Genomic DNA, 24,788 nt, shown 5'->3' on the forward strand with positions numbered 1-24,788 from the left:
CTCCCATTTGCAATGGTAAGGAAGGAATAGAGGATTAAAAACAAGCAAGAACTCTATTAACACATGCAAATGTCAGTAAGCTAATGAGATTCCAAAACTACCTCGCTCCCAGAAAGAAATTACCCAAATCAGGTCAATCTGAATAATAATGAGATGACATTTTCTCCTCATGGGAGGCCACAGCCGAAGCACGTGAAGCTGCTTACAGCCCTCTTGTCTGAATGACCACATCAACCTAATAAACTTCTGTTACATCAATATTGTTCCTGTCACTGCACTTAGCATAATTAATGCAGATGCAATCAGGATGGAGAGCAAAACACTCTCTGCAAGCGCCCCCCTGGTGCTGCAGTCACGCTGGCATTTTAAAAGTGGATTTAATCAAATGTTAATCAGGAGAGAAAAAGTTCAGGCAGGTGCAGCCGCAAATAATCCAACAAGATTAAGGGTGTCTGGGTGGCTGATTAACCTGCAGCACAGGAAATGCACATCGTGAGCAGGATGACAATATGTTTCCATCTCCTCCTTTTAACAAGGGGCATTGTAATTGTCTGAATATTTATTTTTCCAACTGGAAGCATCTGAAACATTTTGCAACATGCGGCCTCCCACCTCTCTTCTCCTTGTCTGTGCAAAACAACCTGAAGTTAGAGTGACCCGGTCAAAATGAATTTGTATGAGTATTTTCCCCTGCAGTAACCTATCTGTATTGTCATTTAATGAAATTCTATTATTAAATGCATGTTATTTTCCCCTTCAGTAACTTACTATCAGTAATGTTAAGGTATAGTTACATCAAGAGTTTCCATGCAAGTCTAGTGCTCCAGGGAACACTATGGATACTGCCATACTTTTGTTAGCACCAAAGGAGGAGTGTTTAACAAGTCTGAGCTCCTACAGAGACCAGGGCAAGTGGAGAGGTACGTACAGAGCCCAACACACAGGTTTTGGGCAGCCTCTGGGTCCCTGCCAAGTGTTTATCTGCTGCACAAACCAGGGCTTGGGGACCTTTTAGCTCCAGGACATTATTAGAGCTGGTGCATGTCACCAGCTTTACAGCCTGCTCCTTCGTCTCCTTATCAGTCCAAGAGGGAAATACCAACGGAATAACTCCAGGTTGAGCTGAAACTGAGCAAGAAAAGCTCATTTAGCAAAAGCACGGAGGGAGGGAGGGAGGGAGCAGGGACGGTGGGGGCGCACGGACAAGTGTTTCCATTCAGATGCCAAGACACATGTGAACGGACAATTTATTTACATTAGCCATTTTCTGGAAGAGGAGATGGGAAGGGGGAGAGCTTGGCTCCGCTGTGGATTCTCGTGTTCTGTCTCAGCAGACGTGGGGCGCTGGGCCCCATGCCGTGTCCCCTTGGCGCCGAGCCACTGCCTGATGGCAGGGGGCCAGCGCATCGCGAACGAAACATCACAACCCCACGGAGCCCTTACTTTTCCCAGGCCACTTTGATGTTGGTCCATCCAGTCCCATCCATCTCCTTTCACTCCAAGTCCCACCACTGACCTCTTCAAGGCCGGGCACGCTGCCATTGGAGGACCACCACCACCTTCAGCTCAGGTGGAGCTGCCTGCAGCCTCTGGTTGCAGTGTGGGATGTAGAGCTACCAGGCTTCATCCCAAAGGGGGTTTTGATGCTTCCAGGGCATCTCTTGAGGCCATTGACAAGGGCAGCAGAGATGACAGCAAGCACAGCAGTTGGAGGGTGCAGCCCACTTACTGAATGAGAAGTCACAGGCCTGTGAGGGTATCAGCAACCCCACCAGCCCCACAACCTGCACCTGAATGAGCATCTGCAAATGGCCCCAAAATCACACTTGGCCCTCAGTTTCAGACACTTCTCACTGGGCAAGGAATCATCACACAATGAAGTTACAGCCTGGAGTACTCATTGCATCCCTCAAGGACCACCAGTGAAAAGAGAAGTTGTCTTTAGATCTCAGCTTCAAACTTCTCTCAGCCTGGCGGGGGGGAAGGCTCAAGTTTGCAGGTCCAAGCTTAGGATTATGTGGGCTAAAGAAAGCCAAGCTAAGGCACAGATCACCCTCTTACAGCTCACATAAGTGCGATGCAGATGAGCCTTTCAAAGGGAGGGAGAGCCAGGAAGCTCTCAATGTGATTTAGACTAAAGTGCAGTAGCTACATTTATGGGAAAAACTCCTTAGGTAAACTTTGAGGACATTACCCAGTAGACCCAAGGCAAGTCCAGACTAGGAGAACAAGTTGCTACATTTCAAAGATGATGGGAATTCATGCCATTTCACCTCTCCACGGCACGGGGTTATCGTGGCTGTATCACAGGAGGGAGCAGCTGACTAAACAATGCTATGTGGATGATGATGAAGAGCCAAGAAACCAGATTGATGTCTGGATGCCAAAGGCATCTCACAGGCCCAAAAGGATGAAAAATAGCTTTCCATGTGCACTTGTGAACTAATTTTTTATATGTGATGTTGCAAAATTAAAGTTTTAGATAAAGGACCATTATATTATCACAAACTAGATCTGGTCATGTTGGTATCCCAGTAAAGGAATATAAAACTTCTAACTGAACTTCCTTCACAAAATACAATTTTGCCAAATTATACCCATGAATAATATTAATTTTAAACAAATGGTGTTTTCCTAGAGAAAATTATTACCTGGAATTTTATGCATCAGATCTTGTTTTCAGTTTGCAAACAAAAATTTTTCAGGGAAAAAAAAACACCAACCAAAAACTCCCAAGTTCCCCATCAGACTTTAAATTTAGTACCTGAAACAAATTCAGGACTTAGTGCTCCCAGTCTGATCTCACAAACTGCTGAACTCAGCCCCATAAAAGCCAGGATGTCTATTCCTGGGAGAGCTCCTTATAAATCCTTAAACCTACCGGGGATTGGGCAGGTGAGGAAAGTAACAAGCATGGGGTTTTTTTTCATGTAATTTCCCCCCGTTTCCCAAACTCAAAATATCTCAGTCTTCTTAGTTAGCTCAGACACCCACTGAAGGTGCAGGAACACCTGACTGGAGAGAACAGGACCTAGAATAAATTGAACTGGATATCAATGCCATAAGGATTCCCATCACCCATGGCTGTGGAGAATGCTGTGAGTGTTCCCACGGCCCAGTGACCTGGGGCAAACACTGACTCATACCAAACTGCCCAGTATAATACACTTGCTCTGGCTAAGAATCTGGTCCCTGGCCAATAAAGCATGTCATAAATATGAAATATTTACCAGGGTGACCAGGCTGAGAAGGGTCTACATTTCCAGCACCTCCAAGCACACTCATCCCCTCATAAAGCCAAGATGAGCAAGTCTGATAGCAGCAGTTCTCTCACCAGTCTCAAAAGAAACAATTTAGAAGAGCAATTTAAGGAAGTTTTAGGCACACACTTAAGTCTATCTCTGGAAGTGTTCAAGGCCAGGTTTGATGGGGCTCTGATCAACCTGGTCTAGTCGAAAGTGTCCCTGCCCATGGCAGGGGGGGTTGGAACAAGATGATTGTCAGTGTCTCTTTCAACCCAAATCATTTCATGATTCTATGATGCATCTTATCCCGGAAAGCCCATGAGCACATGTTACACTTTAAGTGATGTTTTTGTCAGAATGAAGTCAAGTTGAAGGTAAGCACATGTCTGAAGTGCAGCAGGTGTTGAGGAGAGTCAGCAAAGTAGAAAGGACATCTGTCCTGGGAGTGGAATGTGTTTCTCATTTTATAGTCCTTCACAACCTCCATCCAGACCAGCAGGCCTTGCCTCCAATTCTGGCTACTCCTCTGCTACAGTTTATAAATGAATAATTGCTAGTACAATAGAAACGCTGATTTTTGGAAGAAAATCTTTTTTTCAGCCACAGCTGCACCTACTGCCTGAATGTACAAACTGTGTTAACAAGAACACCTGACACAGCTCTGCTTTTTATCACAGCAAACACGTTACAGATCTATAATCACAACCATGCCTCTCAACATGATTTGTGGGACTCCGTTAACTATTTACGCTAAAAACAGTCTCGTTCTTTTAAATTTAGCAGCATCACAACATCCCATCAGATTGCCCCCGTTGGATTCTTGAGCATTCCTTGCACTGCAGTTACTGGAAGGTTGAACACGAGTTTGGGTTCATGTTCCTTGATCTGCTGTAAGAGCCCACCCATGCTCTTCTCACTCTTCCCGGGCTAAGTTGTGTTGTCAGCTTGTAGCTGATTTCTGGGACATGGGAAGGGCCTATCCTCAAGGATAAGGCTGAGCCCACCAGACAATAAATATTTTCTACCAAAACGACCTAAGAGCAGAGGTACTGGACCACACTGAAAGTCCACAACTGCCAATGGCCAGTGAGGGGTACAAACACCAGGGCAGCTCTGTAGGGATCCTTTCTCCTGCTACCCTCCCAGACTCCAGCCTTTTGCAGTTCAGAGACTTCCTGAGCCAGGTGAGAGCTTCAGATTCAGTAATTCTCAGTGCATTTATTTCCAATCTAACATCAACCAAAACTGGGTTGGACCTAGCAGGCTTTTTGAGAGAAATTGTACATTTCAATAACATCTGGTAACTATGGTATCAGGAAATGCAGGTGTATCTTAACAGTAATTTTTATATAGATATATACACACAGAGAGAAATATCTTAACAATATGGTAGAAATATGTATTTTGTTTGGAGGGGTATAAAGCATCAGCTGTGAGCAGCAGCAATGGCAAGCAAATAGTTAATGCCATAACTGGACTTAGAACACCCACAATCAGTTCCTAAATCTGCCACAGACTTTCTGGTTTGCTTTGGGTATATTAGCTCAGTCTCTTATCTGTCAACTAGGAAGAATTATGCTGGTTTGTTCCCCTCATAAGGTCCCTGGGATGGACCAATTCCCAGCCTAGATTTTGCCTAACTTTAGGTATTTAACCACAGCACTTTACCTGAGGGTCCATTATAGTCAGTGCAGAGAGACAGACACTGTGAGAGGGAGACAAATCTCCTAAGAGAGTTGTAGCTTCCTCTGGAGATATCTACCTGATATATACACGAGAAATCCTATAATGTCTGAATAACTAATATACCTAATTCCTAATAATTACTTTGCTCAAGTACCTGGAGTCACCTACAATGGATATCCAGGTCTTAGATTTAAAAAAATAGCTGATATAAGGAATGCTTCCAATAAGAGCACTGAACAACTACATCCCACCTGCTAAGCTATAGACCAGGGTAACTATAACACAGATATCCATTCATGGCAGTGCTTGAGGACAACAGATGTGAAACCCAAAGGCCAAATGCAAAGCACTGGCCTTCTTAGCATCACACTGACATTCTCACTGACACTCTCATCAAACATGTGCCCTGCCCAACCCACATCAATTACATCTATGTTACAGTTACTCAACTTTTGAAAGATTTTGTTGATTTAATATTATTTGCCAATAAACACTTCTGTGCAGTCAGGTTCATTCCAGCTTATGTATACAGTTAAATCCTATACATACGCTCTAAGTGTTTGTTTTCTTTTAATTCACCTTTTGAGGGGGTGCAGGTGCAAAAGAGACAAGGGCAGGGAAGGTAAGAAAAGGAAGGAGAGGAGAATGATGGGATCAAAATGAGTTATTTAAACACTGTGTATGTAACTGAACAGAGGTCTGATAGGGCTGTCAAACCAAGACTTCCTCCTGAACCTTGAGCAAATAAATAAGCACATAAAGGAACTGAAGGAAGCCCCAGAGACACTTGCCTGCACGGCAGTTCTGTCCTGACAAGAATATATTGTCAGAAGTCCTGAGACAGTCTGAATGGCACTGCAGCCATTCACTGACACTGACAGAACCAGAAGAGCCATTCTGTACTCTCGGGCCTCCCACAGTAAGGGTGGAGTTAACACATAGCTGTTGCCAAAAGTCATGACTACAGAACAAAGAGACCTGTCTCTGTATGCTCAGACTAATGCCATGGACAAAATTCCAACTCAGACCTCAACCCTGGAATTACACAGAGTAGCTACATAATGAGCAGAGATGGGAGTGATTTGTTCGTGAGTGGTACAAGGTATTTTGACTGGTAACAGTTTTACGTAAGGCTGAGATGTGCCCAAGTGAATCAGTCTCAGTCCCAAAACTGAGCTGTACTAGAGACACCTGGGGTACCACAGTACCCACTGGCCAGTTCTATGTCAGGCTGAGGATGTGCAGTCTGAATTGGAAACAGAAGAAGAAAGAGTGCTATAGAGCTGATATTCGCTCACACCAGTTCTAAATGCAATGAGGAAACAGCAACGAACCCACAGCATTTAGAATCTTTACTTGTTTGCTGAATCCGTGGTGAAATGCAGCTCTGGGGTGGAGTGTTTTGTTTTTTCCCCGTGCATGAACTATTTTGCAGACCTGCTTTGTGGCCAGGAGCACTGAAATAAAGGGTGGCCAGATCCTAATCTCAAAGAGGAATTACTATCAAGTTAGGAATTACTCCATTTAATACATTTGAACAACTAAAGGATGCAGCTGGTATAAAAGATACCAAAAACAAGATGTCCATCACTTCTATCAAGAGATGAACATTCCTCCCAGTAAATGTTTTGCTACAGCCATAAACCTTACCTCAGCAAGAAGCGTCTGAGCAATGCTTGGATGGGGAGTTGTAAGCAGGCATGGCAAACAGCAGCCACCTGGCTCACGTCCCAGCACTCTTCCATTCGAGCAGCTCGGTTCTTTGGTGGCCACTTAGAGCTGTATTTCATTTATATGGTGCTGCTAAACCTCATCTTTATTTGTTCATGTAAATTGCCTGAGTGGCCCTGGACTTGGAAGGGAAACAGATTTTCTTCCCTAACAAAGAAACAGATGATCTCACTGGCAAATGAGACACATACGGCATTGTGTTTGCTTTAGAGTAAGCTCACTTACAAATCAAGCCACTTGACTTATCAAGCTTTCCCCCCCTCCCTTTTCTATTATGGGTAAGTTTCCCGTCAATGAGAAGAGGATGTCCCTTCTCCACCTCATGCCATTTCCCATCCCCCTGCCCCTGGGGTTGCTGCGCTTGTTGCCATGGCAGTGCTTTTAAATAAGGACGCTGAAGAGGTCTGATCCCACCATAATACATGTTGAAATCAATAGGATTCAGTTCCTCTTAATGAAAGCACGAACTTACAAGACAGACTGTCCCTTTGTGCTCAATGAAGATATAAGAGGTTTCTAAGGGCAAGCTTGCACTGAAGTTCAGCCAGATTTTCAAAACTGCTGTCTAAGGGCTCAGGCCTTTTGAAAATCCAGCCTTCAGCATAACCAGTTATGGAGCACTTAACTTCCATCTGACCAAAGAGCCAAACTGTCTTAAGATTTTGGGAACTTGGAAATGTAGCCCTTGGATCTGCATGTACTGAATCCTAAAAGGAGCAAAATCATCCAATTAAATTAGCTGTGATGAGTAATGCCCAATTATCTGCTAGGCTAGAACTCTTCTGGAATAGCTATTTTTGAGGATGCTCCAACCATCACTGTTCTCCTGCAGTAATTACTTCAAAAGCAAATCAAACACTCAGTTCATTGTGTTAACTCAGGAATTAGAAATGGACATGAACTTCTGTTTCCCACATCCCAAATGAATCCAGCAACCACCAGGCAAACAGCTATTTACAAAGGAAAATGAAAAGTCTCACAGCATAAAATACTGACCCAACTGTGTTGTCTTTCTTTTTTCCCCCTGGGGAACCAGTCCCTTATATTTCTACAAAAAGCCACCATGAATTGGCATTCTGGAGTGAAGGGCCATCTTGTCACAAGGTTGTCATCCAGGAGACTTTGGCTCATTAATGGACAAGTGGCCACCCATGACTTCCCAAACCGTGGAGGGCTCATCCAGCCATTTAACTCTCCAAATTTTCCCAGCAACTCTGTTCAAGTTCAGACACTCTTTTCAGTGCATCAGGTAAACTTTCAAGTCCCTTTTCCTAAATTTTCTCCATTGCAGCTGATACCCATTCAACTTACAGAGGACTTCCAATGAATCAATTGAACGATACAGTGGAAGAAATCATAGAAGCATCACTAGTTTGATGATTAACTGATTATCCGAAATGCACTGGATAATGCAAAATTACACATAGAGAATAATTTAAAATATAATCCTCTGCTTACAGAACACGTGACCACACATGCTCCTCTCCTAATTCATGACCTGTCGCTATGACACTCCACACAACCTCTGTTCCTTGCTGTTATTAATTAGCAGGACAGTTTTCAGCCCGGGGACTGCTGCCATGAGTGTTACCACAGCTATGAGCTAACACATTTGTAGACTCATAGTTAAATGAATTGCACATGCTACCTGGTAGTGCCATTATAGTCCAGGGCTTTTTGCAACTTTTTTTCCCTTTTTCTACTTTTTCTCAGGAAAAGACTTCCTGGCAACCTGTTGATAAAACCATGTGAAATCTGTACACGTGGAGGAGTGAAGAAAGGCACCTTTTGTAAGAGCTTGCACAGTTGAGTACACATTGTTATCTCCATCCATGTGCTGATTCACTTGTTTATCTGGGCTATCCCAGGCACAAAAACATCTGTGAACACACAGGAATCTTGTGTTCGTTTGAATGGCAACACAAAAAAAAAAACGAGCAGAGGGGACCTGTAGCTCCCCAAAGCACACAGTGTGTGCCTGCTCTCCTCAAGACACTGAAAATGATTCAGCAGCTCTGAACAAACCCCAACACAAAATCTCCCCTGCAGCTGTTTTTCTGCAGTGCTGGGAAGCATCACCCCCAGATATCTTTGTGACAGGCAATGTTACGGTCCCTGGAATTCACCCTGCCGTCCTTTATTACGCCACAGAAGTCACAGAAAAGGTAAAGAGCAAAACTCCCCACTCCTCTGCAGATGAGTTATTGTGCAATGTCTCGGAGGCAGAGCTCATAACATTCCTTTTATACATCCTCCTCAGCTTAAATCTGTTCCTGGGTTATCCGTGCAAGGCAGGGAGGAGCAGTGTGAAAACCGCTGTGAGATACGGTTGGGTGCGGAGGGGTGAAAGGTGCCTTTTTCCATGGCATCATGACCAGCTGTGCTGTGCATGTGCATGAGCCCTGGACAGAGCTAATTGAAGCCAACAGCCAGGTCTTCTCAGCCACACAGTTCACCTACAATATCCAAAAGAGCAATCGACAGAGGACACTTTCTGCTGCACTATTTCAGCTGCATGCTCCAAAAATCCTGACTGATCTTCAACTCAGGGGAAAAGAAACAAAAAAATGGAACAAGAAATTCCTACAACATCTGAACTGAATATATATTGGCAGCTTTTAGTTTTGTGTTTTACCCTGAGCTTTCACTGGCAAGAGACAATAAATTCACAAGCTTTTTCCAAGGAACCCAAGAGAGGAGGGAGTCTGCTTGACAGAGTTATATCTCTGGCGAGGAGCAGTGCTGATAATCACTTTCACTGGAGATGCTGTAAAGTGGCTCATAATTCATTCCTTTTGTACAATAAATGCAGGACAATTAAATCCAGCACTCTTCGATACTCTGCACAGAACTCTGGGACAATCTATCACTGCCTGCTTATACACAACAGAGCAGAATTAACCCTCCAAAAACAAAGAAGAAAAAAGCAAATGTGCTTGGGTTAACTGTCTCATCCCATTTTCCCACAGTTACAGCGATCCAAGGCTGTAACTAGCACAGCTAGTAACTGAGCATAGCTCCTTCCCTTTTAAGACTCAAGTTTTATTTTCCTGTATTCATTTCCCTTTCTCACCCAGTAGGAAGAGATTTTGAATACAATTGTGTTTGCATTTAATAATACTAGACCTGTGCCCATGCCATACTGGACTGGTACCCAGCCTCCTCTCTGCCAGCCCCTTGGCAAGGCCCAACCAAGTATTTCCTTCATTTCAGTCAAATTTTGGCAAAGCCTCTTGTTTCATTCTCTGTTTCCAATGGAAGCAGATGAGCTTCCATTGAAGAGAAGCTGAGAACCTGAAGAATCATAAACACTTAATTTTAGTTGAAAATAGCATTAAAGCACAAGGTTTTTTTCCTGATCAGTGGAACCAGCAAAGTGTGTTTTCCTACAGATCTGTGTTTGGAGAATGAGATCCTCTTCCAATACCTAGGAAAGACTGAGTTTGAGTTTATATCACAGTCTTTTCCTGAACAGGAACACTACCAGAAACTTCCTTCTCTTGCCAAAGCCACCTCTTTCTAAACAGGAATATAACCACATGAATTTCCACCTTCCATCAAAATTCAAGGAAATTAGCCTGCAGGTTCCAGTGCTCCTAGCAGAGACGTATAGAGCTAGGCTAGTCCCGCTGACGGGAAACTGAAAATAGTTTCCTCCCTTACTACACACTGCCACCAAGTTTCAGAGCTTTCACCCCTCCCCATTGTTACGCTTCCCAGCTTGTCATCGCTGACCTCCTCTGCAGCTGGCCTGGGCACTTTGGTATCCAGATCTGTGCAAGAAAGACCCGAATATTAACACACAGCCCTAATGGCTTTTTGAGGAAATGAAAGATTTTAGCACAAAGTCAGTCTAAGGCAGAAGGCCTCGCCCAGAGTAAAAGCCTGTCGGGGGCTCAGTTGACATTGCCAAAGGCGACGGCCTTCAAACAGATCTCAAACCTGACCTTCTCAAGGGAGGCGTTTTTGTCACAGCCAGAGAGGAGAATATAAGTCAATCCCGGCCACACAAGGCTGTGTGTCACACTGAAACCAGGATGACGGGACACGATAATCTGGGGATGAGAAACAGTAATGGGAAACTCAGGGTATTCCTGCTTGCGAGCATTTAAAAAATAAAAAAAAAAAAAAAGAGAAAAAAAAAGTTTATGCAAACATATTTCAGTCTGACTTGTTTGCAAGCTCTTGGCTTGCCATTTTTGGGATGCACTTAGACATCAGCATCACTTGGCCTGTTGATACAGTGACTAAGATTAAAAACAAAATCAAAAAGAATAACAGATAGGACAGCAACTAAAGAGCAGTCAAAGCACACCCACAAGCCAATATCTTTGCGTTCATCAGAACACAAATACTGAGGAACAACTGCTTTCCTCCAAATTGACATAATCCCACTGTCTTTCTGGATGGCAAGGAGAAAAAAAAATTGCATTTTTGTATTTTTATATTTTATGCAAAAGCAATTCTTCAAGATGTGTTTCCTTCCCTATCCTGTAAAAATGGACTTACAAAACATTTGAGAAAGTCAGATTTGTTTAATTAACTATTTGACAAGAACAAATTACTAAAGAAATGATCACAACCATTTGCTGTTCTCAAATTGTGCAATATTTACACTGCATAAATATGGCAATTTCATTTTAACCTTGCTTCCAAAATCCATGATGCTTACAGAATCCTGCTGTCCCTTTGTGTCTATGTTTTTGTTTTTATGATCTCCCCTGAAATACTCTGAACCCATGGGCAAATTTCAAATCTGTTAAACAGAAGAGCAGCTGTCTCCAAGAGAGTCCTTTCTCATATATTTTATGAATACAGATGGCTGGATAGAGACTCACCAATCTCTCCTGTGGAAAGAAAAGCTGCAGGGTGAGCCTTTTTAGGGACATCAGAGACCCATAAAGATAATACAAATGCCCTAATTAATAGAAATGACTCAGCTACAGTTCAAACCTTATTAGACTGCTGGGAATCCAAGCAAATGACCTAAATCCATAGGAAACCAGGCTTCATTAATGTCGCTGCTGTGAGCAGTAAGGATCAGAGGTTTAAGTCCAAGTGGCTCCATGTGAACCAACCCTCAGTTTAGGCAGTTCATTCCCCCAGCCTGGGATCTCACATCTTCTGTGCATCTACTGCATCCAAGACAGCTCAGTCCTACCTGGGGGTCCCTCTTGGGACTTCTCACCATCCTAACACAGCAACCTTGGGTGAGCTGCACAACAGTTCTGAGTCCCCATGGGCAGTACACCAGCACTTACCTCACACAACTTATTAATTCTGTCCTGCAACCTGAGCTTGAAAAAAAAAACGTTAAAGGCAAAACTGGGGGCTTTTCTGCAAGGGGAAGAAGTGGATTCCTCCAGCCATCTTCAACCTTCAGTAAAACACAACTTACACAAGTAAAAGCTACTCTTTCATTATTTAATTAATATTTTATGTTCTAGTACTTTATTGCCTGTGCTCAATGTTGAAGGAGTTAAAGAAAAAAAAAATTATTCCTTCTGGCCCACGGTTTGAAGTTCAGACTTAAACACATGATATTATGGTCCCCAAAAGAACAGGATGAAATTCCAGGAGACCAGGATGACTAATCTAATGGTCTCTTCTGGCATTAAAAGTTTTGAGGCTATCTCCCGAGATTTTTTAATTGATTGCTTCAATCTTACAAATACTTACGACCGTCTAAAACATTATTCATTTTTCTCTTTTTATTAAAAAGAAAAAAAAGCCAGTGTTGGAGCAAGGAAGTTAATCCTGGATTCTGCTAAAATATCAAGAGGAATTTTACCAAATGTCAGTCTCCTCAAGCTGCGTGTATTTATTTAAACCATTTTGGTTAACAGCAGACTGAGGGGGGCAACTTTCAGGCTACGAGTTTCGCAAATATTTTAAGTAGAGTTTTAATTGACCCAGTTTGACACTAAAAGCACTTTTTAAACTCTTGATATTGTTAGCCATTTAAGATAAGTGGCAATAAATACAGATTAATTGTAACACATGAAATGAAACCTCGGGAGTTGCGGTGGGCCGGTGAAAAGGCCCTTTGTGCGCCGGGGAGGTGGAAGATCGCGTGTTAGGGTAAGGCCAACAGAATAACCCGTCAGGCTCAGCGAGGTTTTTGGTAGCTCACGCTGTGACCAACTGCAAAGACAACAAACTCTGGGCAAAGGCACGCGGGGTGATTGGCAGGCACGAAGAAAAACAAAAGTGCTGTGACGAAGGGCTCCCTTTCAACGGGAGCACAGAAGGTAAAGGGAAGCCAACACTGGGGCTTTTATCTTGTGGGAGATGACTGAACTGGGAATGTAAATTCAGGAAGACAACTTCTAAGACACTGGTGTTTCAGAGAGATGCTGAGTAAACACTACAGACTTGGTGAGTGACCTCACAGGGGAGACTATCTGGTGAGTCCCTCTGTAATATAAAAAAAAAACAACAGAGAAAACCCACCCACACACCTTCCTAGTTTCCTTTAAGTCTTGCAAGAAGACAAGTGATATCAGAAGGCTGTTTCAAAGGGTCTCCAGGTGCGAATCACTCCTCATTGTCATACAACTCAAATCATACACAGATTTGGGTTGTAAGAGATCAGTAAAAAAATCAGACATGTAGTATGACAAAACTTTTTTTTTTTTTTTTGGTTTTGACTGCTTGCTTCTTCCCCTGAAAAAGGGATAACTGTGCCCAATGAACAGGAATGAGAGCCTGCTCTCCTGTCAGCAGTTCTGTGACCTTTGCACAGCTCCAGGCAGACCAGGCTGTGAATGACAGTGCTGGCACCAGAGTGTCTTTTGGTCCCTCCAGCCAAGAGAAAGAGAAAGATGGAAATGCTTTACACTTCTGCTTGTCCAAATCCACCTCTTCTATGCAACCACAATGAGAGAAAGCTTGCTCTGAGCTCTGGGGCTCACAGAGGGATCTGAACAGCAGACAAAATATTTGGCCAACCTGGGGCTCCAACCATGTCACAGGAGAGGATGTGAAAGCTGTGCACTGCCACGGTGGGTTACAGCTCCTTCTCCCTCCCACAAGGAAACCTAGACCTGGATGAGTTTTCCAGAGCTGGTGGCAGAGGGCTTTCTTTCCCCCTAGAGTTCATGCCAAGATGCTCTCCAAGGCACGATGGGAAGCAATGCTGTGTCAGCCTTCTGCTCGCAAATTTGCCTCAGGACTAATATGGTTCTCCCACTGGCAGTAACACAAAACATTGCTCAGAGAGCTCTTGGTGCACTGAGCTGCTGGCTCAAGGTCAGGTAGAGGTAAGGACAGAACACTCTGAATTCTTGACTCCTGATTTCAGGGTTCAATTAATCCCATTTATCTGAAAGTCAAGCATGTGTTGGAGGTCAGTTTTCTAGGCTTCCTCTGTGGTCAGTGGAAAGATGTTTCCAGAGGGCAATTCCTTCCATCTTAAAACATGCATCTGAGGTAAGTGGGAGGATTTGTCCTTTGAGGGAGAGTCCCACCCCAACAAGATACCAGATACATAATTTTCAATTTCAAGCAAAAAAAGAATAAAATTAAGAACTAACTCTGACTTGGCCTTGCTGATCCCCCATCTGTATTTTTCTTTGGAAAGGTTTCAAGTACTCTCCCCATCACAATGTTTTCGGAGCATCTTCTCCGAATGCTAAGTGACAACCATCCCCTTGTCTGATAAGCCAATATTGTAAAAGTGCTTTTCTCCTGGTCATGCTTTACTCTCTCTTTTGTTTCCTTATTATATTCCCCATTGCCAGTGAGCTGCTTCAGCTCTCAAGGGAATGACCTTGGTTCTGGGGAAAGTGTTCCTGAACTCTGCACACAGGAATGCTGCCCCAGGCTGCCTCCTGGAGTTGTAGGAGTTTCTGATGCTCTTTTTCACCCTTTGGCTACTTAAGAACATTTCTGGGCATGGCTGATGGCACACTTGGCCAATTAGCAGTAGTGAGGCTGCACAGTTTGAGTGCCCACGACTCATTAGGTTTATTGAGAGTCCTGGAGCCATGCCTTGGTCACATTTATTAACCTGCTCTCTGCTATTGCTCTGGCCTTGAGAACAAACACCTCATTAGGGAGCAGCCCAGAGGTAACATGTGGCTCCTGAGACACTCAAGATAGTAACTCTTTACTGTACACATCATTGTTACGTTCAAACCATGCCCTGTCTGATCTATGTCCTACACACCACATCCTCTCACCTGCAGAGGAACTAGTAAAGAGCAGTTGTCTATGGGGACGTGTCTCACCTCCCTCTCTCCTTGGGATTTTCCAAAATTTAATAAAAGCTGAGCTCATGCTGTGCCTTTTCAGTGGATGTACACTATGAATGTCCTTTTCTTCTATCCAACCACTTATTTTCATGAAGCACTGAAGAACTTATTATCTTGGAGACTCCAGCCATCTGTCAGGTTTGGTTATAATCACCCAACAGATGAAGAATTTACGAGAGCGAAAGACACAGTCACACACACCTATGTACACACACACACACACACACACACTCACAAACACTGCCATTGCTTAAGCCTCATTTCCTTAGGAAACCAGATTAAAAATAGCATTGATGTCAATAATGAAGTCTTTATTTCTTTGGCAGATCTCTGTTCCTTTTAAACCAATCCTCCCAGTGAGAGGTACTGCAAAATTTTCAACTGGAACCAGACCAGATTGCTAAGTGATAAGAACCTCACAGCAGTTTCACTGTACCTCAAACACCTCAAGGAAAAACACAAAGTGAATGTGAATTCTGTATAAATACTGAAAACTGGTGCCGAATTTCATACCAAGTTAACCCAGTGCTGGCATTTGATTTTTCTCTCCATTTACATTCAGTGTATAAATACTATTTTAAAAAGTTTTCAAACCTCAGTATTTAAGGTATTTCCCATAATAAAGTACAGAAAAATACTAAAAAAGACTTAAGTTATTAATTTAAATACAAGTCACACAGGTTTCAGTCCTGCAACATTATTCCAGGAAAACGATGGAGATTTCACTTTTCTGCCAGGGAGAGTTCCAAAGCTCAACACCACCAAAATGTTGTGTTTAGACTAAAAAGGTGTTTGGAAGTTCTCTGGCAGAATAATTTTCAGTTGATGAGCAACAGCTTATTGAAATCTAAGCATTTGGGAGGTCTACTGACTAGCTCTTGAAAACTAGAAGTTTCAAGGTGGATTCATCCGGCTTTTTGCTTATTCACCTGCCTCTTCTTTCACTGGAAGTTGATGGGAGAAAAGCCTAGTGGTTCTAAAATGATATTTTGCCATGTTTCAGTTCACAACTCTTTAGCAAACCTGTCTACCAAGAGGTAGCCAGTACATTTTTGCCAAGAATTACAATATTTTCAAATTTTGTTAGCAGGTTTGGTTTTTTTTTTTAACCCATTTGAAACAGCAGCGTTTTTGCACGAACTGAAGTTGCTTCTCACTCTCCACCAGCCCAGTCCAGACTTGGTTAGGTCTCCTGCACAGAGCAGAAAGGGAGCTGAGATTCAGATGTGAACCCAAATCTTGTCCCATTTCAGATGGCAGCTGGGCTATTGGACTTGGGTTTGAGCCCAGTTTCAGTTGCCACCAGAGCAATTTTGTCCACCAGACCTCTGCTGCTTTCTACAGGCCTCTATAAAACAGCTGAACGGTGGCAGAGTTTGTGTTTTCAATGTCTAAGAGAGGGGAATAACTAAAGTTTACGACATCTCCTCTTGTCAGCTGGAGCTTTAATTATTTCCCCTCTGCCCCTCTAAGTAATTTTACCTTCACTTTACATTTCTGATGTTTAAATATTGGTTTTGGGCACAGGGATATTTCGCATACGTTTTCTTTTCCTTGACACTTCTCTTCTGATCTACCAGAGAAAATAACAATGGAACTGGGATTTAATAGGCTCATAAAGAGGGTATTGATGTGAAAGTAGCAGCATAGATTAAAGAACTGGAGTGACAAATAAATGTTGTCTCATCCAGGTGCACATGCCAGTCACCTTGATGTCAGTTGCAGAACTACCATTAATTCAGTGAGAATAGGATCTGATCCCAAATCCATAAATCCTTTCTCAGCAAGTTTGCTCTGATGATATTCCTGGCACAACCATGACTAAGAAAACCTGAAACTCTCACAAGAACGCCCAGTTTAATGAGATTTCCAGTCCCAGTTTCCATACCAGTAAAAATCCTTAAGAAATCCACATAAATTACAGCCAGGCTTTTTAAAGCTTTCAGCTTCACATCTACTTTTGCAAAACAACTAACTCCAGCCAGCAGCTATACCCTGTCTTTCCAGGGCATCAGGATGACCACTGCTTCCTCTCCATATGCAATCCTCCCGCAACTTGGCTCTAAAACTGGTCAGAAATGGCTTGAACCTCTAAGAGACCAACACCACACGCAGTACAAACCAGTTCCTAAATTCCTGGCTTTACTAAATTCCCTTTCCAGCTTCTGCTTTAATAGCATGAGGTTCCAAGAGTGGATCTTTGGGGGATACAGCTGTGGTGGTCCAGGATGCCTTGGGATATCAGTGCTCCTCCTCCGGAACACACACCCAGGCAGGAGGGGCAGAAGAAAGGAACATGAACTCAGGTCAAGGCCATCAACTTGAATTAATGTGAAGGATCTTTGCTTGCATACCAGGCTCTGAATTCAAGCCAACTGAGTTGCCAGATCTCCCTCTAGTCTGGGACATCATTCAGCAGGACGATGAGAAGTACTCTTGGGTGCAGAGACATCTTAATCACTGCAGGGAGCCCACAAGGGTATCCCGGCAGAGACAAGATCCTTAGATCCTTTTCAATGTGTACCCTGTTTGCTTTTCACAGGAGCATCCCACAGTGCTAGAGGGAAGTTGCCAGTCCGTGGGTTCTCCATGCTGCTTCTTTAAAATCTTCCCAACAGCACTGTTAAAGCTGGATGGGAATTTTCAGATGGGACAGTTTTGGGATGGGAAGTGATGAATTGTCTGGCATCCACATATTGATTTCAACACTCCCATGATGAAATCTAGAGTTATATGGGAGCTCTGCCTGGTCTCCTGAGGGCTTACAGGGTGGCCTGTGCATACACAGCAAGCTCTTGTGTGTGTGCGTGCATGTGTGGGTGAAAAAGTATTTCATCCCGTGTTTAAGCCCATTCCTGTTCAGCAGAGTGCTTAAGCCTCTCATGATTTTTTGCAGCTCTGAAAAGAGAAAATTTCCTGAATTATGTCTATATTTTTTACATCTCAAATGTTGAAGAGAAACACAGTAAGGGCATAGCCAAAATCTCTATATTATAGGACAGGAGGGGCCAATATAGCTTTCTTTTCTTTGAAAACAGGCAGGCAGAATTAGACTTATACAGTAGAACTTGGCACAGGCATAATAATAAATATGATATGAAAATGTCAGGGACCCAGAGGAGCTGACATTAATGTATGTGTTTCTTTAAACCAAAACCCTACTGCGTACAGGCATCATTTCCCATTCATCATGGGAAGAATTACACCAGAGATGGTGAAACACACTGTGGGGTTTGCAAGGCCCATTTTAACATTTAGCTAAATACTTGCAACCACAAACACAAAGACCTGGACTTGAGGCTGCACCTTCAGTGGAGCAACGATGAAAGCAAAGGTGAGCAGTGGCCAGGCAGGACTCCCTGTTGAGGACAATGAATTCTCCACCTGACCACCAAAGAGAGCCCAGGGCTTGCCCAGCTTCCCTCAACACCAGGAGAAAAACCAGAATGCCAGCCCAAATACAGGACTCTGTTCTTTTACCTGCTCTGTCTCTTTCCTTCCTTGGTTGGTGGCAAGGTGGCAGAAGCCTCAAGATCCCTCTCATCATTGTACATGCTATACTGTGCTTCTACAATTAATATCTTGTTATACATAAAGGACTTTTCTTAAATCAGAATTATTGGAATCAAGAAGTTCCCTTTTCACAATAGGGTGGTACAGGCAGGTTTATTTTGGTCTTCCTAACTCAGGCACTCTCTGTTTGCTGATTTAAGCTTCAGGTGAAAAGCAAATATTCAGGGACTTCCAAACCTTCATATTATACAAGATCAATGCATATAAAAGAAAAAAGTTCCCTTGATTTTTTTTTTTTATTTTAAAAGGCTGCAAGCGGGATTTGCACTTGGAACGAGTTTTTCCCCAGAGGAGTATCTCCTGATTTACAACAGAGTGTCTGAAAAGAGAATCAGGCATTGCCTGTTTAATGAAGACTTTAAAATGAACCAGTTACATGATTTTGGTCAAAATTAGCATGCAAGTCTATTTCTAAAAGCAAAGTGATACTTTGCCTTAAAAACTAATAATAAAAGAAGTCCACACACAAAAATAGGTTGACCTCACTATAAGCATCTGGATGCCCAAATAAACACGAGCAGAGGGAATTCTACCATCTGCAAACTGTTAATTCACCCTTTTCTTCTCTTTTGTAGGCTCGCCAAGTTCAATCTCCTGGTCGCCAACTTCTTGCTCCACTGAGACAACCCGTTGATGAACTGTGCTAGTGATGTCAGTAGCACCACTAATCAGCGCTGGATTGGGATGCCTGACCTGGGGGATAAAGTCTCTTTATATTCCAGACTGCAAGTGCTTTCTTTTTTTCCCTTTCTTCCCACCCTCGCTCCTTTTTGTCCCCCCCACTTTTATGTTCTACAGAGGTTCCAAGATGAAGAGTGGAAATGGTAAACAGCCACACAATCCTGGTGGCCAGAGGACCGGAATTCTGATGATTTAGCTCCCAATGGAACTAACTCTGCAACTTGGTGCCTGATTTACAGGCAACACTGCATCAGTTGGGAGTGCAAAACAGCTATTTGCATATTCAACATCTGCAAATCCCCATCCCTCAGTGTGCAGTTGGATGGCGGCCTGAAGGCATTTCCCTTCTGAAAAAAAAAAAAAGCACTTTCAAGCAATGCATGTGAACCTGAGCCGCCAGATCTGGTGGCAGGTGCTAATGGCTTTCACAAAAACTCTCAGGGTTTTAATTACTTGAGTTTAAGCTGCGCACGGTATCCATCACTTCCTTTCTTTTCCCAAACTGCTGAGTAGAAATACGGCTTCCAGTAACGACAAAATCCCACCTCCACCCACCCCAGTTCAACATCCATCACGCTGCAGCTCAGTTGTGGTTACCTTTTTAACCGTCGATGAAGCATGTTCGAGACAGCTACATCATCTGGATATCCCCCCAGGCGCTCTTTAGCTTTTGGAGGAAAATAAGAACATCTCAGTGGTGATCAAGGCCATTCAAGACCTGGGTCACCCTGGAGATGTCTGTCACTCCTACTCACTCCAGAAGGTGAGGGGTGAGCCTGTTTCTGTCTCTGGTACCTCAAGTATCTAAAATTATGTGTGCTGAAATTCCCTTTGGGAATCCTCTGCAGAGAGAACAAAAGGGAAAGAGCTGGAGCTGAGGATTATGAGAAGGAGATTTTATATTCTTGCTGTGCTCCCACACTAGCCCCATCCTATAGTAAAGTTGTACAATTCTCTCTTTCCCTACCGAAAACCCACTTCTGAGTCCCATTATGAAGAATTAGCAGATAACATTTACTTTGGAAATAAGTTACATTACTGTTTGAAAGCCTGGACTAAATGACCTTTAACTGTTTCTTTCAACCCAAATTACCTATGATTATTGTTAACAATCTGATTTATGATGATCTGAATCAGTACTGATGATGCTGCCTGCCCAGTGCTGGCTGAGAGAACTCTGCAGGATGGGGAGGGAATTCACCCATTCTGAGCATAGAAATGATCACATTCTACTTCTGCTGTACCTACTCTGGGATGAATTCCTCTGCTTTCATGGGAGCACACAGACATCTGCAACTGAGCCTCTATTTATTTTCTTGCAGAGCATCTCAGAAATTCAAACCTAACCCATCAACAACTAGGTACCTAATCTCAGCCACCTAAGCCTACAGCTGAGCAAGAGTGGTCGTACTTTCACGTACACAGATCCCTGTTATCACCAGATCCACTGGAGCTGTGGTCACCAGCACACTCTGGTTTCCACCACACCACAGACAACAGCTTGGGTCCTCTCTGACATCTCAGATGCCAGGGGCTGCTGAGGTGGTTAAACATCTTCTTTCCTCCACCACAGCACCATGGTCCAGAGACAGTTTGAATCCCCTCTTACTGTGGGAGATGCCATGGTACTTACATTTCAGCTCTGTCTCAGAACTTAAAGAAAATCCTCCATGATACATTTATTATTTTAACTAACCAAACCCACTGCCTTAAACCCTACTGATTTGGCTGCTAATAAACATTGTGAACTGGAGTAGCATCCGAATTTTTGAAGCAGTAAATCCAGCTCTCAGCTACAAAACTGACAGCTCTCATAAAAGAAAGAAAGAAAAAAATGCAAGTAAGTAAAACATCCTAAGGAAATTATCGTTCAAATTAACTGCAGACATAAATTTATCCATCTGTTATCATAAGTGTTACTTGAAAATTATTTGCCCATAAAAATGAAATAAACCAGAGTGATTTTTTTCTTAAACATTGACTTCATATGTATAGTCTTAGTTGCCAAAATATTAACTCTTTTTAACAGCCTGTGTGCTCTTGGTTGTGTGTCTTTCATGACTGTAAAATGGCCCTTTATAAATTGTCTGTATATATGAAGTCTAAGGCTGTTATTACAGATCAATAATTCCTAGCAATCCATGATGGATTTTCAAAACACAAAAACCCAAGCAAATGCCCAAATTTTACTTGAAAGTACTTTATTGAGCACCCCTTAGTCATTCAAAGGGAAACATTACTTGCCCATAACTGGAAAATATCATTTAACTGCACAAACAATAACTGCTGTTTCATTACTAGAGTATAATTACTGTGAATACAGGTATGGTGATATTTTCACATTAAGCCTGAATATGGTAAACCTGGCAGGAGAAGAACGAAGTCTACAGAACTGGGTACAAGCTGGGTCCCCTTTTACTCAAAGCCTGTATTTTTCTTGGAGAGGAGAAAGAAATGAAAGTAGAAAGAATAAATGACTATTTTCACTTCTACGTGTTTTATAAAGGAATAAATTAAAAGTCTGAATTACTCCAACACATTTAAATTGTGAGTAATTCCATGGAAGACGGGAAATCCATTGAAAAGTCTATTTTTTATTTTTAAGAATGATGGAAAACTGAAAAGCTCTATTCAGAACTGAGTAATTTCTTTTTTTTTTATACTTCTGACTGGAGCAAAAAAACCCCATCTTTCAACAGCATAAAAAAGCTTTGCTTCACTTTCTGAAAAACTGTTTTATCTCAGCTGGCTTGGATATTCAAAGGCCTGTCCCTTTCCCACTCCTTCATTCCCAGGACTCATCTGTTCAATGTTTCACAGCCTTGTGCTCTTGCAGACCAGACTCTGAGCCACCTCTCCTGTGATGCACCACAAGGGTTTTTGCAGCACAGCTCTAAACAGAACACAGCAAAACTTTATCTGGGAATCCCAAGTTTGGACTTGCTTTTCAGAAGCAAGCAGAAAAATTCTGTTCTCCCCAAACGTCCAATTAATTGCCTGCTATTTCCCAATCAGTTCAACGTTTTTTTCCTGATGGTGTAGCGCATGTTTTGTTATAGGGACTGGGCTTTAAACCCTACCACGTTTCAACTGAGAAAGGATTTTCTGCAAGATTTCTGCAACACTGCCCACACACTCTTTGCTGACAGACATCCTCCAGCCCAGCAGCATCGGGCTCCTGCACCACCAGGCTGCCAGGAAATCATCATTTTGCTTTTCAGTTGAAGCCAGTCATTGGGGTTTCTTTGGGGTTTTTGGTGGGTATTTCTGGTTCTACAGTCATGGAGCAGAACCCACTGAGCTGAACCAGACTGTATTTTGCAAAGACACCTGTGTGGTGCCTTCTGGCTTAGTCAAGTTTGTTATACTAATCCATTATCAGACACTACAGAACCACCCACCCATGGCACTGGGATCTCAAATCAAGCTGAGGATGCTGCCCTGAGGGAGCAGCAGAGCCTCAATTGCTACACAGAGCTGTGCAAAAGCCAACTAAAACCTTCACTAGGGCAGTATCCACAGGGTACAGCTCCTGCAGGGCTGCCACTGCAGGAACCAGGCAGGGCTCTGCCTCAGGAGGGCTGTTGTCCCCATCTCCAAGCCTCTTTGGCACCAGCTATACCTGTGAGTTACAGGATGCCACTGAGTCCACATGAATCATCATGTGGGGCTTGGGACTCCCTCCTACAGCAACCCTGGCACATAAAACTGCATTGGGGAAGTTTTTCCAAGGTGCTTTTCACATAACAGGCTTATTTTCTTATTTAGGAAAATATTTATTTTCCTAATTTGATTTGGCAGCTCATTTTTTAGCTGGTTCTTCCCTTCCCAGAAACTATGATGGAAATTATGGAATTTGGAAAACAATTAACAATACAGATATATAATTTAATTACTATTCATCCATTAGTTCCAACATCCTCAAAATAAAGGGACTGATGCAGGAATCACGCTTAGCATGATTTGGAGTACATTGCCCAGAATATATTTTTTTAATTATTTCCCCTTCATCATGTTAGTCTTAAAGATGCAGAATCTTAAATGAAGTGAAATAATTTTTGCACTGTTCTGGGAGCAAATTAGCCTCTGCAGACTCTACCATGCCTGTCCTATCCAAAGGTGCATTCCTAAAATTTTGCACTGCAGAATTCATGGGAATACGTGAAAGCCTCAACTTTCATCAAAAACACCCTTCACTTTCATAAACGCTCAAAGTTTTAGAAAACTATTTGAATTCACAACCCAACTTCATACCAAAGAAACCCATTAAAATTCAAGAAGTAAACGAAAAATACAAGATGTATCAAAAAACACCACTCCTATAATTCAGTGCACAGGGAAAATAAAAAGGAAACAAAACCCCCAAAAAATCCTTCAGGAGAAAAACTGCATTTGAATCATAAGAGAAAATGAACTTGCTTGCACTTCAGTCACATAATGATTATGGCATTGAAAAATCAATAGTTTTCTCAGCACTTACTGCATGAAGGAAAAAACACCCCAGAGAAGAAAGAAGGAATTAATTGTGCTAAACTAGGGATGGCCTGCAGGGATGGCCCACTTTGGTGAGAAAGGCCAAAGGGATGCTGGAACAAAGAGCCCAAAACAAAAAGCTTTCCTTGGCATCTCCCATGTCCCAGCTCTCAATAAATCCGGTTGCATGTGTCTGTTCTGTCCTACAGTCAGTGCTGGGAAAACAAAACAACCCAGCAACAAAGGCAGTTTTCAACATGGCCAAGAATGGGTGTCAAAGACAAAATGAGACTTGCTCTCCATGACCAGCTTACCCAAGGGATGCTGCCTGGGAGTTTCAGGTAGGTGCTCTCTGATGGGGAAAGGGAATGAAAGCTCAAACCTCCCAGAAGTTAAAAGTGCCTTTCTATAGAATGCAGCGTGTAATTAGTACCCATTTGCTTGATTTCACTTCTGTTATCAGCACAAACAAACAGCTGCAGCGGATTGGATCCATGGCCCACCTAGTCCAAGATCCTGGTCTGTAACTGATGCCCTGGAAAAGCGTGCAGAGCAGGGCAAGTGGGCAGTGATGCCCAATATGAGCTTATCCTCTCAGCTCTAATATGTACTGGTGAAGGGATTTCCAAAACTGGAGACTACATCAAAGCCATCACGTTCGATAATCTCTGATAAACCTCACTCCTCGGGTTAGACAACCTGCTTTTTATGAATCCCTTTCCAGTTATGAACCATCATGATATATTTTCCTACTGTAAAAACAGTTAAGCAAAACTCCTTGGCCAGAAACATCAGGTAAGCTTGAGATTAAATAAGCTTGGGAAAATTCAGCCCCGGATACACTCAAAAAATAAATACATCAAAATGCATGTGTCTCCACTAAAACCCGCAGTCTTTAATCAAAATTCCCACTGAAGTGAGTAGCAAAAGGTGAGCTGTTGCCAAAGTTCATAGCGAGAGCCTTGGGATGAGAAGCAAAGTTCTGTCAAAAATGAGAAATTGCCAAGGAGAGGGAGCAGGACGAGCAGATTGGTTCTCAGCACGGCAATCTCAGGCTGCCTTGAAGTTGAGGGAGCTCAAAGAGACACTTAAGCTGGCGCTCAGGATTCAGCTGAGCTGTGGCCTGAATGGTTATTATTTATAC

The 24,788-nt window shown here is 42.8% G+C and overlaps 1 protein-coding gene across 2 annotated transcripts in view; it reads right to left on the minus strand.

Annotated features, from left to right (window-relative positions):
- TRABD2B (TraB domain containing 2B) overlaps positions 1–24,788 on the minus strand; it is a 276,057-nt gene that overhangs the window by 89,736 nt on the left and 161,533 nt on the right. The window lies entirely within an intron of this gene.

The sequence above is a fragment of the Empidonax traillii genome, unplaced genomic scaffold, assembly GCF_003031625.1.
Source record: "Empidonax traillii isolate 1590-97213 ecotype Southwest subspecies unplaced genomic scaffold, ASM303162v1 scaffold15:size5535645, whole genome shotgun sequence".
NCBI lineage: Eukaryota > Metazoa > Chordata > Aves > Passeriformes > Tyrannidae > Empidonax > Empidonax traillii.